Genomic DNA, 15,414 nt, shown 5'->3' with positions numbered 1-15,414 from the left:
TTAAACAGCATGAATTCATTCATAAATTCATTACTTCACTTTATAGTGTAAGTTCAGTTAGCATAAAGGTGACTCTACAAAATTCACCAGGATAATCCAGTGCCAGCACAGCTTTAGCCCAGAACTGTTTGCCACATTGTACTGTATTATTGACTGACTATTGAACCTTGAATACTTTACACAGCGTTACACTACACTACACTACACTACACGTGTTTCTTCATAACCGTTATAAGCGTTATAATTATTATCATGTTATTAGCATAGTTTCTGTATTTAATGGTAGTCATATACGATATATAACGTTATTGTCCATCGTATATTGATCTGCACTGAACTGAATTAAAGATGATAGATTAATATGATAGACTTGGGATGGCAGGATGTTTAAAAAAAAAAACAACAAAAAAAAAACAACAACCATGGCACCAAAAGGTCATATTCAAGGTCATATTCTTCCACATTAACATTGTATATAAGGCAGTGTAAGGTATTTTTTTTTAAATTATACATTAATGTTTAGTTATTTGCAATAAGGTTTCTACAGTGTTGCTACAAATATTTCAGTTCAATTTTCTTGGTATAGTATTTTTTTTTTTTTTTAAACAAAAGACAGTGTCACAAAACAGCACGGAAGGTGGATAGAAATAAATAATAATAATGTAAAAAAGAAAAACAAAACAAATGACCATATGTTTCCTTTTCAACCTTTCTGATCCTGGTCTGTTCCAGTAGCTCTGTGTGAGTCCTGTCTCTTTAAAAAATATTTGTAAAAATTGCTTGTGTCCCGCCCCTTTTTCCTTACTGTAGGAGGGGCTTCAAGTGCCACAGTAGTGTTTTAGCCAATCACAGAGCCTGGTATGTATGCAGCACTACAGCAACCAATAGGATTACAGACATTTGAAAGCTCTTGACTGGTGACTTTGTTTCTTAGGCATTTTTTTCTTTTTCTTTTTTCTTTTTTTTTTTAAAAGAAGCTCTCTATATCTTGAGAACTAAAGTATTTTAGTGTGTTAATATTATCCAGACACTCTGACACTGAAATTATTAGCACACAAAAGTCTGAATGCGCTACCAAGAACTTTTTTTTTTTTATTAGGAAAGACTAACAACATTTTACTGAAGTAATATTTATTATACAAGATCAATGGTTCCTAGCTCCTAGCATGAAAAGATTAGCATTGAATAATCAAAAAAATAGAATACAAATAGAATGTTAAATATAATATTATAGCTTAATTTCACACGATAACATCACAAAATACTGTCTTTTTTTTATACTACTATAAAAAACAACAACTTTTTGTTGTGTCTCTACTAATACATAATAAATAAGTACACATAAATACATATACTTTAAAAATAGAATCTTAAACACAATATTACAGAGGGTGATTAAAAATAAAAATACAAAAATTACTGACTACAGACAATTCACTAGCATTTAATTTAACCTAAAGGCATATAAAATAATCTACTATGTTTATTACGATAGTATAAAAAATAGATGCTTATTTACTAATATTCATACATGTACACATAAATACATATAAAAAAATAGAATTTTAAATATACAGGTCAATTAAAATGATGCTAAAAAGTAAATTCACTTCATTTCACACAAAGAAATTATATATACACACATAAATAAAATACTATATTTAATATACTACTATAACAATATCTGATCACTGATCACTAATTGACATATATTTATCTCCATATGCCTCAAGAGTCACACACCAAAGTCAAATATTGTATATATGAAGCTGAAATCGATCTAAATATCCATCCATCCATCCATCTTCTACCGCTTACTCCTTCTTCAGGGTCGTGGGGGAACCTGGAGTCTATCCCAGGGAGCATGGGGCACAAGGCGGGGTACACCCTGGACAGGGTGCCAGTCCATCGCAGGGCACAATCACACATTCACACACACTCATTCATACACTACGGACACTTTAGACACACATGCATGTCTTTGGACTGGGGGAGGAAACCGGAGTACCCGGAGGAAACGCAGCACGGGGAGAACATGCAAACTCCGCACACACATTGCAAACCCCGGACCGTGGAGGTGTGAGGCAAACGTGCTAACCACTAAGCCACCGTGCACCCGATCTAAATATCCTTTCATACATATTTATTTTAAAATGTTTTTTGGATTAAAATTGTTGTCCAGCATGACTAACACTTATTAATTAAAATTCACTTGGTTAGTTAGTAAACTGTTATGTGTTATCGATTGAATAACGATTGAATTAAACTCTATTATTCATTTCGAATCCTGATTTGATCATTAATGAGTAGTTTTTAGTCTCGGAACATTAAGGGAAGACACATTACACTGGACTGAAACACTGACTGTGCTGATTTCAGTCAGCTGGATGTGTTTACGATACGTCTGACATACATACATGTCTGAACACACACTCTGATCTATGATCACCTTTCACACACATCTTTACCACTGTGTGTGTGTGTGCGTGCGTGTGTGTGTGTGTGTGTGAGCTGGAAATTTAATTATTAAAGATGCTGTTTTTTTTTTCTTTGCTCCACTTTTTCACGAGACAGCACACTTCACTTTAAGAGGTTTTCTCTGATATAAACAACTCCAGAAATATTGGCACCCTTCATGAAAATGAGTAAAAATGTACACGTTTACTATAAATTGCACATGTTGTTTATTAAAAACAGGTGTGTAATGGTAAGCCAGTGTGGTTAATGGTTAATGGTAACCCACATAGCCTGCAATCTTCTCAATAATATATGTAAAAAAAAAAAAAAACAAATAAAATAAAAAAAGTATTTTCTTTCGATTGTCTGAGTGAAAAGTTTGAGTTAGTGTGTGCCAAATGATGTATGTTTATTTTTTATACAATATTTTTTTTTTTACCCTAGGTGTTTTTCTTCTTTTTTTTATACAGTTACGGGCACAAAGTAGTTTCAGAGTTGTGTTTATATTATTTAAACACTGTTCTATTGTAGACGTAGGGCTACATTCTGTTAAACATTAACACCACATTAAAACATTGAACAATGTTTCTAGTCAGGCCTTGTCCATATCCTGAAAGCTTCGTGTGTGTGTGTGTGTGTGTGGTATGTTTTTTGAGACTCATTGAGAGAAAACACTCCCTCATGACTCAAAACAGTGCCTCTGTTTCATCAGACTGTAGCAGTGTAATGTTTAAAACCGAGATTGTCCATCCTTAATTCCTGCTCTCGTCCGTGCCCTTTCTAAAATTTGAAAAATGCATGTTTAAGGGTTGGCCGAAAGCGTGGGTGTGGAGGCGGTGCTTAGTGTGTGACGAGTGTACAGAAACAAAGCAGAGAGATAAAGGGATGGTTAGTGGCTCATACTGTACGCCCTGAAATAACAAAGATGACTTTATTATAGCTACATTATTTACATTCTATTATACCACGGTGCCGTCGAATTCTGGATTCCGATTGGTCCGAATAACAGCGGCTCTGACTGTACAGTAGTGCAGGTTTATATTAATGGGCTCGTTCTAGTACGTTATTGTTTCTATATAGTGACATCTCGTTCACAGGGATTTCTCTGGAGGACGCTCCACGTGAACGGATTAAAATGTGTGTAATTATTGATATGGTGATTTATGGTATTTTCTGTAAGGAGAAATATGTTGATTGTTAATATGTTTATGGAAGGAGTCTCCAGTGTCAGCGGTGAAGCTGTAACTTTAAGGGGTTTTGGCTTGTGTAACTATTAACAGACGAAAAGTATGATGTGTTATTCTTTCATAAATTACAAAAAAAATTGTTAGTGTTGGCAAATTGCTGTGGTGTAAGAAGAATAAAACACTTCGGAATTTGCTTTTTTGATATATATACATTTTTATATTCTATTTTTTTTTACATTTATATTTAATTTTATTTGACATTTGTGCATTTTTTAAAAAAAACAACACTTATTTTTGTTGTTCTTTTCTCCACGTCATCTTTGACTGATCCATGTGCACACTACTGTATTACTTTTTAATCATTTAATTGTTACTACTTAATTGTGCAGCGCTTTGAGCTACCACAAGTATGAAATGAAATGCTCTAAAAGGTATTATTATATAATAATTATAATATAATTACATAATTCCTTCAAACTAGTGAAGAAAAATTTAGGCCACGCCTCTGAACGGAGTCAGATGCCAAGGTTCATGGTGGAGATACGATAGTTTGTAACAATATATTTTTTTGTATCTGTTTTTTAAGTGTACATCACAGTCACTTTAACAATCCAAGTGCAAAACTAAATTACCAGGACACTCCTAATGGCAAATATATGCCGGGAACACTCCTCGGGTGGATCAGAGTGTGTGAATAATGAATATACCACATCCCTGACGTTGTTTTCACTACACAGTTCGTGCCTGAGCAGGTAATGAGACATGCTGTATCTCCTGTGTGACCCCGTCTCACCACACCTGAGCTCACTGAGGAAAAATGAACAGCAGAACAGGAAACCTGAGTGTTGTACCCGCCATGCATGAAGGTGTTTCAGAAAAGTCAGGGGAAAAAATTTATAGAGCTTTATGCCGCTCTACTGCTGACACTGGAGACTCCTTCCGTAAATGTGAAATAAACATATTTCTCCTTACAGAACGCGTCAACATATCGACAGTGTACAGACATTTTTAAAATCTGTTTAGGTGGAGAGTCCGCTGTACAGTTCCCTACGAACGAGTGGATACTATAGCAACGATAACAGTCTCCTCCCACAAGCTCATTGTATCCAATCAGATTGTATGCTCACCCACAATGTTACTGTGACCTACTGGACCACTGAACACAACCACGACATCACTGAAACCAATTAGAAACCAAGTTCCCGCCCACAATGTCACTGTAACCAGTCAGAATCGTCTGTTCGGAAGATACCAGAAAACTTAAAATGACAGCTTCACCTCTGTTACATAGCGCTGACACTGGAGACTCCTTCTTACTGAAAACATACACAGTTTTTTAAACCCTTTTACGTGAAGCGTCCGGTATACGACCCCACGTGAACGAGCTGTTACTATAGAAACGATAACGTATTAGAACGAGGACATTTATATAAACCTGCGCTACTGTCAGAGCTGCTGGTATAGAAAATAATTCGACACCTTCTGACCAATCAGAATCCAGAATTGGTATAAAGGTACTGTAGGTATTGCTAGTGAGATAGATAATACATTTTAAGACTAAGATCCACTACAATTTGGTAACATAACAGCGCTCTATGGAGGTCTGTGTTCAGTTCAGTCAGTGCTCACCTGCTAACAGTCTGCCCACTGAGGTAGACGATATTCAGCCCTGAGCTGATCAACCAGCTGAGTCAGGTCTCGGTTATCAGGTGCAACGCAAAACCCCCAGCTAGCATTTCCTCGCTCTCTACGGGACACAGCGTCAAGCCATTAGTTCTGGAGGTGAGAGCAGTTCTGTCCTTTCTAATAATGACGAAGGTCACAGTTTGTTGTGGAAACGGATTCTTTATCAGCGCTGAAGGACAATTCTTTACCTCGGGTGCTAGGACCGCGAGCAGGACAGTGAGGACTTCTGGACCTACAGCGTGTTATAATGTTAATCTGGAAATTTCGAGGGCCGTCATTACGGTTATAAAACCTCAACAGTGTGAAGCAGGAATCATAATCCGGGTGTGTATTTCCAAGAAAAACTGAATATTCAGGTTGAATCAGAATCAAGAAAGTCAGGCTGGACTTAACGGTCAGGATATAATTTAATATACTTATATTTTATTACTTTATAATATCTAATTGTGATACTTTATAAAAAATGGAAGGTTTTTGATTATTTTCAGTGTTCCATCCATCCATCCATTTTCTCTACCACTTATCCTACAGGTCGGTTTTTTTTTTTTTGTGAATTCAATAAAAAAAAAATCAATAATTGGATTGAAACATGATTATTATGATATTATTTCAAATTAGTTCACATTTTTTCTCCTGCACCACGCATGCATGGTGCCGTAATCCAACATCAGAAGACATTTTTACGGTTCAAACTTAAAGTTACAGCTTTACCTCTGGCGGTTTCAAAGCGCCGACACTGGAGACTCCTTCCCTACGCATCTTTACAGAAAACGTCACCATATCGACAACTATACACATTTGTCTTTGTTAAATAAGAACATCGTTTATTATTCTGCTTAGATTGCGAGGTCCCTCCAGGAAAGCATAGATCATAGAAATTAACGTGAAATCAAGCAACAGCTCTGCAATAGTCGCGTGACGTCATCACGACGAGCGTTCGGTCAAAGCCGTCTTCGATTCACGTGCGTTGAACGTAAGTACATCTAAAAGGTCTCGTTTACTGACAAACATCGCCGGGAAAGAGTGTGCGGAAATATTTCGTCCGATTACGATTTCACCGATGCGAGTAGTTTTTCGGAAAAAAATCTCGGCGAACTGTGACGCACATTTTTGAAAAAATCGAACGTTTCCGGCCGCAAGAATCGCAGAAAAATTCCTGTACGGTCTGATTTACATCCTGTGACTGTCAGAGCTGCTGTTATAGATAATGAATCGACACCTTCCAACGAATCCTAATCAAGAACTCAACAGCACTGTGGGCAAAACGTTTCTGATTAGTGAACGGAACTGAATCTCTGATCTCAGCACAATCTGAAACAGGTCACAGAAACACTAAACATGGAGGACATCTTGTTCCAAGCCAGAAAACTTCAGTGTTTTTTGTTCTTCTGGGGCTTTTGTTCCAGCTCGGGCTCTGTACGTTTTTATAATAACGACTAACGAGGAGAAATTCCTGCCGTTCTCCAGCTGAATGTGGAGGATTGGAAAGTGGGTGAAAGGTCAGAGAACAGCGTTGGATTGTGGGATTGTTACAGATGCTCATGAGATGAGACGTTTGGCCATGGCTATAAGACGTGACTATAATTAGTTATTAGATTGTTTCGGCGGACGCTTCACATGAACGGGAAATCCTTTATGTTTTCAGTAAGGAGTCTCCAGTGTCAGAACTTTGTTACAGAGGTAAAGGTGTAACTTTAAGTTTTCCGGCATCTTCAGGACAGAGGAGGAAGTTCGTTTCCGATTGGTCAGCGCTACTCTCCTAGGTGGTAACGTTAATATTAGCATATTAACCCAAATATGTGTGTATTTGGTCTTCAGTCAAGGATCCATCAGTATTCTGGAATAAGGTTTTTCCAGGCGAGTCTCTTCTCCCTCATACCAAAAGATCTTCGTGTTCTCCTAAAAAGTGCATGTTGGACTGCATATAAACAGCAAGCAAAGCGCTGTTTAGAGAGCAAATACCAGCACTTGTTATTTCTCCTTGTCTCCTGGTCTATGCTCACACCACCTCAGAAGCTCTCTGAACCCTGCAGCTAAAAAAAGCCTCCATGGGATTTCCAGATAACGATCTGAGCAGGAAAACGGTCTGTCCTGGGGGAGGAGCTTCAGCTGCCCCTGTGACATCATACCATCTCGGAGTGTGTCCAAGAGGACAGGAACAGACACGGCTCCTGTATAGTCGTACCTGAGGAGCCAGGGTTTATACACTTTGACCCATTTCACACTAACACGTCTGAACATTCTTCTGATTATCCGCCTGTGAGGAACGCGTCAGTGTGAGGAACGCGTCAGTGTGTGCTCTCCTGCTCTTCATCCAGCGTCCAAAAATACAGATCTCTCTCCCTCTATCTCTCTATGTCCTTCTTTGTTCTTCTCTCACCCTCTGTCAGTATATTGCGCTCTCTCTCTCTCTGTCTGTCTGTCTCTCTCTGTCTTTGTCTTTCTGTCTGCCTCCCTTGCCCCCTGTCTCTCGCTCTGTCTCCCTCTTCTCCTTACCCTTTCTGTTTCTCTCTCTCCTTCTCTGTCTGTTTCTCTCTCTGCACCTCCCTCTCTCTATCTCTGTCATTCGGTCCTTCTCTATTGCCCTCTGTCATCATCTGTCTCTCTCTCTGTCTGTCTCTTTTACACCATTCTGTGTCCTTTTATCCTGAACCCCGTCTCTTAGTCTCTTTCTCTCATTCTCCTTTCTGTCTCTCTCTCTCTCTCTTTCTAAGCTTTACCTCTGTCTCCCTCTGTCTCTCTCTCTCTCTCTCTCTCTCTCTCTCTCTGAGTGTTAGTCAGTGATAAGGTTGAGGCAGGAGCTTGCTGTCGTATTTAAACCCCTTTCTGTTTATCGCTGTGTTTCACAGTGCCGTATCATGAAGGGAACATGTTTCAACATCATCCTTGTTTACCAGCCGCTCACACTTAGCTCTCTGTCTCTCTCTCTCTCTCTCTCTCTATATATATATATATATACACACACACACACACACACACACACACACACACACAAATGACATGTATAGCTTCTGCAGCGTTCCTGAGGAATCTTCTCCCGTTCCTCATGAGCAACGGCCTCCAGTTCAGTAATATTCATGGGTTTGCGTGCTGCAACCGCCTTCTTCACATCCCACCAGAGATTTTCTATGAGGTTCAAGTCAGGTGACTGTGACGGCCATATAGAATCTTCCAGAACTTCTTCTGCAACCAAGCCTTCGTAGAATTTGAGGTACGCTTGGGATCATTGTCCTGTTGGAAGGTCCGATGACGCCCGAGCTCCAGCTTCCTCACAGACGGCATGATGTTTTCTTCTAGGATTTCCTGATACTCCACTAAATCCATCTCGCCTTCCACACGCTGCAGGTTTCCAGTGCCGGAGGATGCAAAGCAGCCCCAGAGCATCACCGAGCCTCCACCATGCTCGACTGTGCACAGAGTGTTCTTTCTTCATTCTTCTTCCTCCAGACGTACCGCTGATCCATCGTGCTGAAAAGTTCCAGTTTTGTTTCATCGCTCCAAAGAACAGAATCCCAAACCTTCTGTGGATTATTTATATGATTCTGAGCGACTTTTCTTCTGCTTTCTTGTGTGTTCCAGCTCAAGCACACCTGGTGCAACTAATGAAGCCCTTGATGAGTTCATCAGGTGTGCTTGAGACAAAACCTGTTCTGCATATTTGTGCTGTTGTGAGGGATTCTATTCAGCGGGGTGAATCATTTTGAAACTGGAGAAGTTGCATTTTCAGTTTAATTTGGTGAAAACACTGTATACATATCATGTTATCAGCTTGACGTGTATGTTTTATAAACCGGGTGCTAAAAGATGAGCGTGTTTAAAGTAAAATAAGTGTACTGGGTGTGGAGATCTCTAAGGGACACACTGTACTCACTAGTGATCATAGATCCTCAAGTCTGGAACCCTGTACACACACACACACACAAACACACACACACTTGCATCAGGGAACATTTTGAACGTAACAAGTGAGCTATTTTAATACCCCAGTGGATCCAACTATCACATATCACAGCTGATGGGAGAGCACGTGCACACACACACACACACACACACACACACACACACACACACACACACACACACCACAATAAAGTGTTTAAATACCTGAAGTTGCTACAGAATGGCAGTTAAATAAGAAAATAAATCAAAACAATGATATTAAAACCAGACACTTAAATCCGTGCATTAACAACAACAAGAAGCACTTTTCATACACATTGTAGCTCAGAATATATATAACTATAAAGATGTACAAAAACAAGAAGAATCCCTTGGCGTGGACGGAGATGCCTCCACCACCAAGTCTAGTCCTTCTTATTACTAATTTGCCCGAAACACCTTTAAAATCTACTTCAAGCAGAAAGGAAACTATTGAGGAAAAACCACTGCAGACATTTGACCTTGTTCTGACCTCGACCCTGTTTGATCCAAACATTTCGGTTCATTTCAGTTCAACATATCATCTGTTTACGAGGATAAATCCATATAAATCTTACAAACATTCAACCACTCGTCCTTGAGATATCGTGCCAGATTATCAGCTAGTGGCGGAGGGATATATATGCGTAAGGAGATCAAATATATGTAAGTATACAGGGGGTCCCAAAAATCACTATACATATTGGACTATGTATTCCAGCACCACACGGGCTGTAACTTCGCCAGTGGAGGTTCGTGGACGTCCACTTCTTCTCGGTTGGTCCGGAACACTTCCAGTCTTTTTGAATTTGTTATTAAGTTTAGCGACAGTGTTGTGTGTGACGTGTTCGGCAAGTCTTGCTATTGAGTTTCCCGTTATACACGTGTATCGCTGAGCCTGTTTAGTCTGTTGGTCTTCACGATATGGATTCTTTATTTCCCTTCTCTATCAGTCCTGCTCTTATACAGCCGTTTGCAGTTGATTTCTGATTTCTGGTTCACGATTCTCGTTTCGGCTCGTTCGCAGGGACTCGTACGGCCGACGCTCCACATAAACAGAATTTTAAAAAATGTGTGTGATGATACGTGACGTGGTGACGTTTTCTGTAAGGAGAAATGTGTTTATTCAACATGTACGGAAGGAGTCTCCAGCGTCAGTGCTTTGTATTGTAACAGTCAGAGGTAAAGCTTTATAGTTAAGTTTTCAGACATTTTCAGGACAGAGGAGATTAGGCTTTTCTTTCGTTTCTAGATAACATGACAAGCGGTGGTTTTTTTTCGTTGCTGTTGTTGTCTTATCAACTTGAAAAAACATAAGAGAGGCCGTCGAGGGACCGACTGATTATAGCCGCTATAACGTAAGCGAGAACAGGAACTCATTTGTTTTGTGGTCGTATCGTTGGTCATCTTAATTTTTTTTTTTTTTTTAAATTTGTTAAAATAATTAGTTCATTATTCATTTGTTCATTCTTATTTTAACAACAATTTGTTGAAATGAGTTTCCTTCTAAAGTATACTATGAAGGCCTGACAGTTAACGATAAACAACATTAAACTAGTCCTCATTCTCAAAAAACCTAACCCCTAATGTCTAGTAACGTCTCTGGCCACCTTTTTTTTTGTTGTTTTTGTTTTTGTTTTTTTTTCCAAAAAAGTTTGCCTTACATAGCAACAGTAACCAGGCGTAACCAGGAAATGTATGTTGTGTGCTACAAATATAGTATCTGATATCAGAATTTTAGGCTCCTGGCTAACTAAAGATGGTAATAAAGGCAGATCCTAAGCGTGTATACGTAAATAGGCTTTCTTCAGGGAATATTACAAAACACACACACACACACACACACACACACACACACACTGCAGGCCTGTTTCTCTTGTTCTTTGTGTGAACTTGAGTAACCTTTCCATTGGTTCACCAAGTGCACTGTGGGAACATGAACTTTACACAGGACAGTGTTTGGGCAAATATAGCACATTTAATAGTGAATGTAGACTTCGCATTCTGTCTGTCTGTCTGTCTGTCTGTCTGTCTGTCATTATGGTTTGTTCCTAAAATGCTGGTACGTTTACACGGATGCTCACACAACAGAGCAGAACAAACACACATCAGTATAATCATGTGTAAGTATTACTATGCGAATAAATACGAGTAAATACATTACACTAAAATATTACAGACATTAACCTCTTCCCTGCATCTCCACACATCTCGTGTGATCTTGTTTCAGATTGGCTAGACACTATAGAGTCAATTCTATATGGACACCTGATCATCTCACCCATATGTTGTTCTTCTCCAAACTGTTGCCACAACGTTTGAAGCACGCGGTTGTATAGATTGTCGTTGTACGCTGTAGCATTACGGTTTCCCTTCACTATGAGAAACTAAGAGACCCAAACCTGTTCCAGCTCCATGAAGACGTGGTATGTGAAGGTTGGAAGAACTCGAGCGTCCTGCACAGAGCCCTGACCTCAACCCCACTGAACGCCTTTGGGATGAACTGGAACTGGAGCCTCCTCACGTCAACATCAGCGCCTGACTTCAACCTCACTGACGCTCTCGTAGCTGACAGCCACGCTTTTAACTCCATAGTTTAGGATCAACTTTACAAGTGGCGTAAGAAATCATATTACAGCCGGTTATGTAAGGATTTAAAACACCCCATGTCGTGCTGTTAGAGGAAAATAATCAATGACACGGTTGTGCGATGAAGCGGCGTGACTGTTACCATCCCAACGGTTGAATATTGACCTATAAAGCAACGTCCTGAAGGGTTTTATTCCTCTTATACCACAGCGATGTGCCAGCGATTCCATCCATCCATCCATTTTCTGTACAGCTTATCCTACACGGGGTCACGGAAAGCCTGCAGCTTATCTCAGGAGACTCTGGGTACAAGGCGGGGGACATCCTGGACAGAGTGCCAACCCATTGCAGGCACAATCTCACACACACACACACTCACACACCCATTCACACACTACGGACAATTTAGAGACGCCAATCAGCCTACGACGCAGCCTACGACTGGGGGAGGAAACTGGAGGAAACCCCCAAAGCATGGGGAGAACATGCAAACTTCATGCACACAGCGAACAGGTGGGAATCAAACCCCCAACCCTGACACGTTGTACTGTATTTTTAACCATTTATAGCTACAATTAATCGTAGTCATCTCATGGATTCTTTGTGGAGGTTATAATGGTCAGACACATAATGTTGTGCCAAGTCATATCTCTCTCTCTCTCTCTCTCTCTCTCACACACACACACACACACACACACACACAATCAAACTCTCTAGAGGGCAGTGTGCCATACAGCGCACAACTCTCTCTCTCTTGGCCAGGCTGAAATCTCCTGATCAGCTTCTGCTCTTCCTGATGACATCAACAAGTCACACCGCGCATTACCCACAATGCCTCTATTCAGCAGCCGCGCAGGAACCCGGCAGGTGCTTTAGATAAAGGTGTACAAGGTTCTCCTGCGCTCTTCTTCTACTTCGCAAAAATGATGCCTCTTTATACTTTCTCACTACGTGATCTGAGGATTTGTTTTTTAAAATAACGCGTACTAGAGTCGTTGTGTTGCAGTGAAGTGAAAAATAAATAAATAAGCAAAACCCTAATTAGCGACCCTGACCCGTTTTGATCGATTGATTGTAGCGCTCGAACTCATTAGCTCTTCATTACGCGTGTACTTTCGTGTAATAAAGAAGGCGTGAATGGAATGATTCGTGAACAAGACATTAGGATTATTTTCATTTCAGTGTTTCTTAAACAATTTATATGAAAGGGTCAGTTACATTTCCAGGAACAACGTATTGAATGAAGAATAAGATTGAATAAATAATACACACATAATACAGTACGCGACTGAAGAAAAATACCTTTTTAGGAGTCACCGATACAGGGTTGGGAATTAATGCACTGATCTACTGATCTGGAGTCAGTGTGCTGATTTCCTTTTTGTTACGGAATGACATATAATATAATATAATATATATATAGATCTGATCCTGAATCAGTAGGATGCCATGATCATTGGCATGAGGAAAATAAACAGCACGTAAACAAAGGTGTAATATACTATATACACACAGTCACACACGCACACACACACACACCTATAGAAATAGGTCTCTGCAGGTAGGTAAATTATATAAAATAAAGATTTGCATGTCAGTCATAGATGATGTATTTGCATAAATATATTCACACTTGTTTTATCTGCACTAGTAGTTACAGGTTTGGACACACTGTATTGGAAAACCTTTTCATAAAGCTTTATGTAGAAATTTGCTTCTAAGGCAAAATGTAAATAGTGACGTTAATGTATTTTTAATGTGTGGTTTTTTTTTTTGTATGTAAAATTACATAGTTTCCCCAAACAAGTTTATTTGGGACGTTTAAGAAAAGGTTCCTGGGTGAAGCTCCTCACAGAGCTGTCTGAGAAGATGCCGGGGGTGTGCAAAGCTTGATCAGGACTAGTGTTTAATCATTTCAAACATAAAACAGCTTGATGTGTTGAACTTTCCGTGATATTTACATATTGTTAACGTCGTCGTTGTAAAATAGTAGAAATGAGTACAAATGAAGACCCTCGAGGAGCAGGGGTGTACAAACTTTTAACTTGTACCGTATCTATCGGTGGTGCAACTTTTGACTCCTTCACAGACTCTTTGGAGAGGGGAAAAGAAAGATGCGATCTCACGATGTTCACTCAAAAGAGCCGATTCAAAGAGTCGACTCGGTCCAAACGACTCGTCAGTAGCGTACACAGTTTCCTCAGGATTTCCTCAGTTAGCATGAGTGTGTTTACAGAGCCAAGATAAAACAATGTATACCTGACTGATGTTACACTACACACACTGCACTACTCTAATAACAGACAGAAGAACAGACGATTCACGTCAATGTCTGCCGTTTATTTTTAGCAACATGTTCTTCACCTGAAAAATAAGTGTCATGGAATGAACCGTCTCTACGTCCAGGAGGACGAGAAAGGCATGAGGCCTGAGAGAGGAGCTGCTGAAAGAGCACATCTATCCACTCAGCACTGTGCTAAATTGAATAAAGAACAACACACACACACACACAGACACACACACACACACACACACACACCTCTTGCTGACCTTCATGCACAGACAGCCAAAGCCTGCAACCTGATCACCACTGCTGGTATTTACACGCTTCACTCCAAGTCTGGACCAGCGCAGGAATCCATATCCGTCCTCTTACTGTCCCTGCACACTTCCTGAATCTGTAATTACAGGCCAGAGTGTGTGTGAGGTGTGTGTACGGAGTTTGTGTATGGAGTGTGTATGGAGTGTGTGAGGTGTGTGTATGGAGTGTGTGTGAAGTATGTGTATGGAGTGTGTGAAGTATGTGTATGGAGTGTGTGAGGTGTGTGTGAGGTGTTTGTATGGAGTATGTGTGAGGTGTGTGTATGGTATGTCTATGGAGTGTGTATGGTGTGTGTATGGTGTGTGTATGGACTGTGTGTGAGGTGTGTGTATGGAGTGTATGGAGTGTGTATGGTGTGTGTATGGAGTGTGTGAGGTGTGTGTATGGAGTGTGGTACATGCCCACTTGCTCGCCATATTGGTGCGCCCTCTCTCTCTCTGCATAAATTCAGCGCTCCGGCGCCTCCTGGTGGCCTAAATGTGAAGGTTGTATTTCCTCACCACCAGATGGCGCTACAGCACTGCAAATAACACGCAGGCCATTTTCATACGATAGTGTACAACTGAGGTACTGCGCATGAATTTTGGAAACAACTCATCATAAAAAAACTGGAATTACACACACACACACGCACACACACACACACACACAATATATATATATATATATATATATATATATATATATATATATATATATATATATATATATATATATATCAGTATTATCAATTGTTTAATAGCAAACATGAGAAATATTTAGAGTTTGGACTCATTTCTCTTGAATAAAATCACAGTTTTAAAGTCACCAATACAGAAGCTTCTTTGTTATGTTAAATGTCGTTATGACGTAGACGTGATGTGCATCAGTAATGAGTAAAATACTAATATTAAAATAGATAAGACAAAAATAACAGATAATACAGTAGAGAATACATTATTATGATGTAAATGAAAATCAGTAAAAATAAAAGAA

This window comes from Ictalurus furcatus, chromosome 15 (assembly GCF_023375685.1).
Source record: "Ictalurus furcatus strain D&B chromosome 15, Billie_1.0, whole genome shotgun sequence".
Taxonomy (NCBI): Eukaryota; Metazoa; Chordata; class Actinopteri; order Siluriformes; family Ictaluridae; genus Ictalurus; species Ictalurus furcatus.
This window is presented reverse-complemented; position numbering follows the sequence as displayed.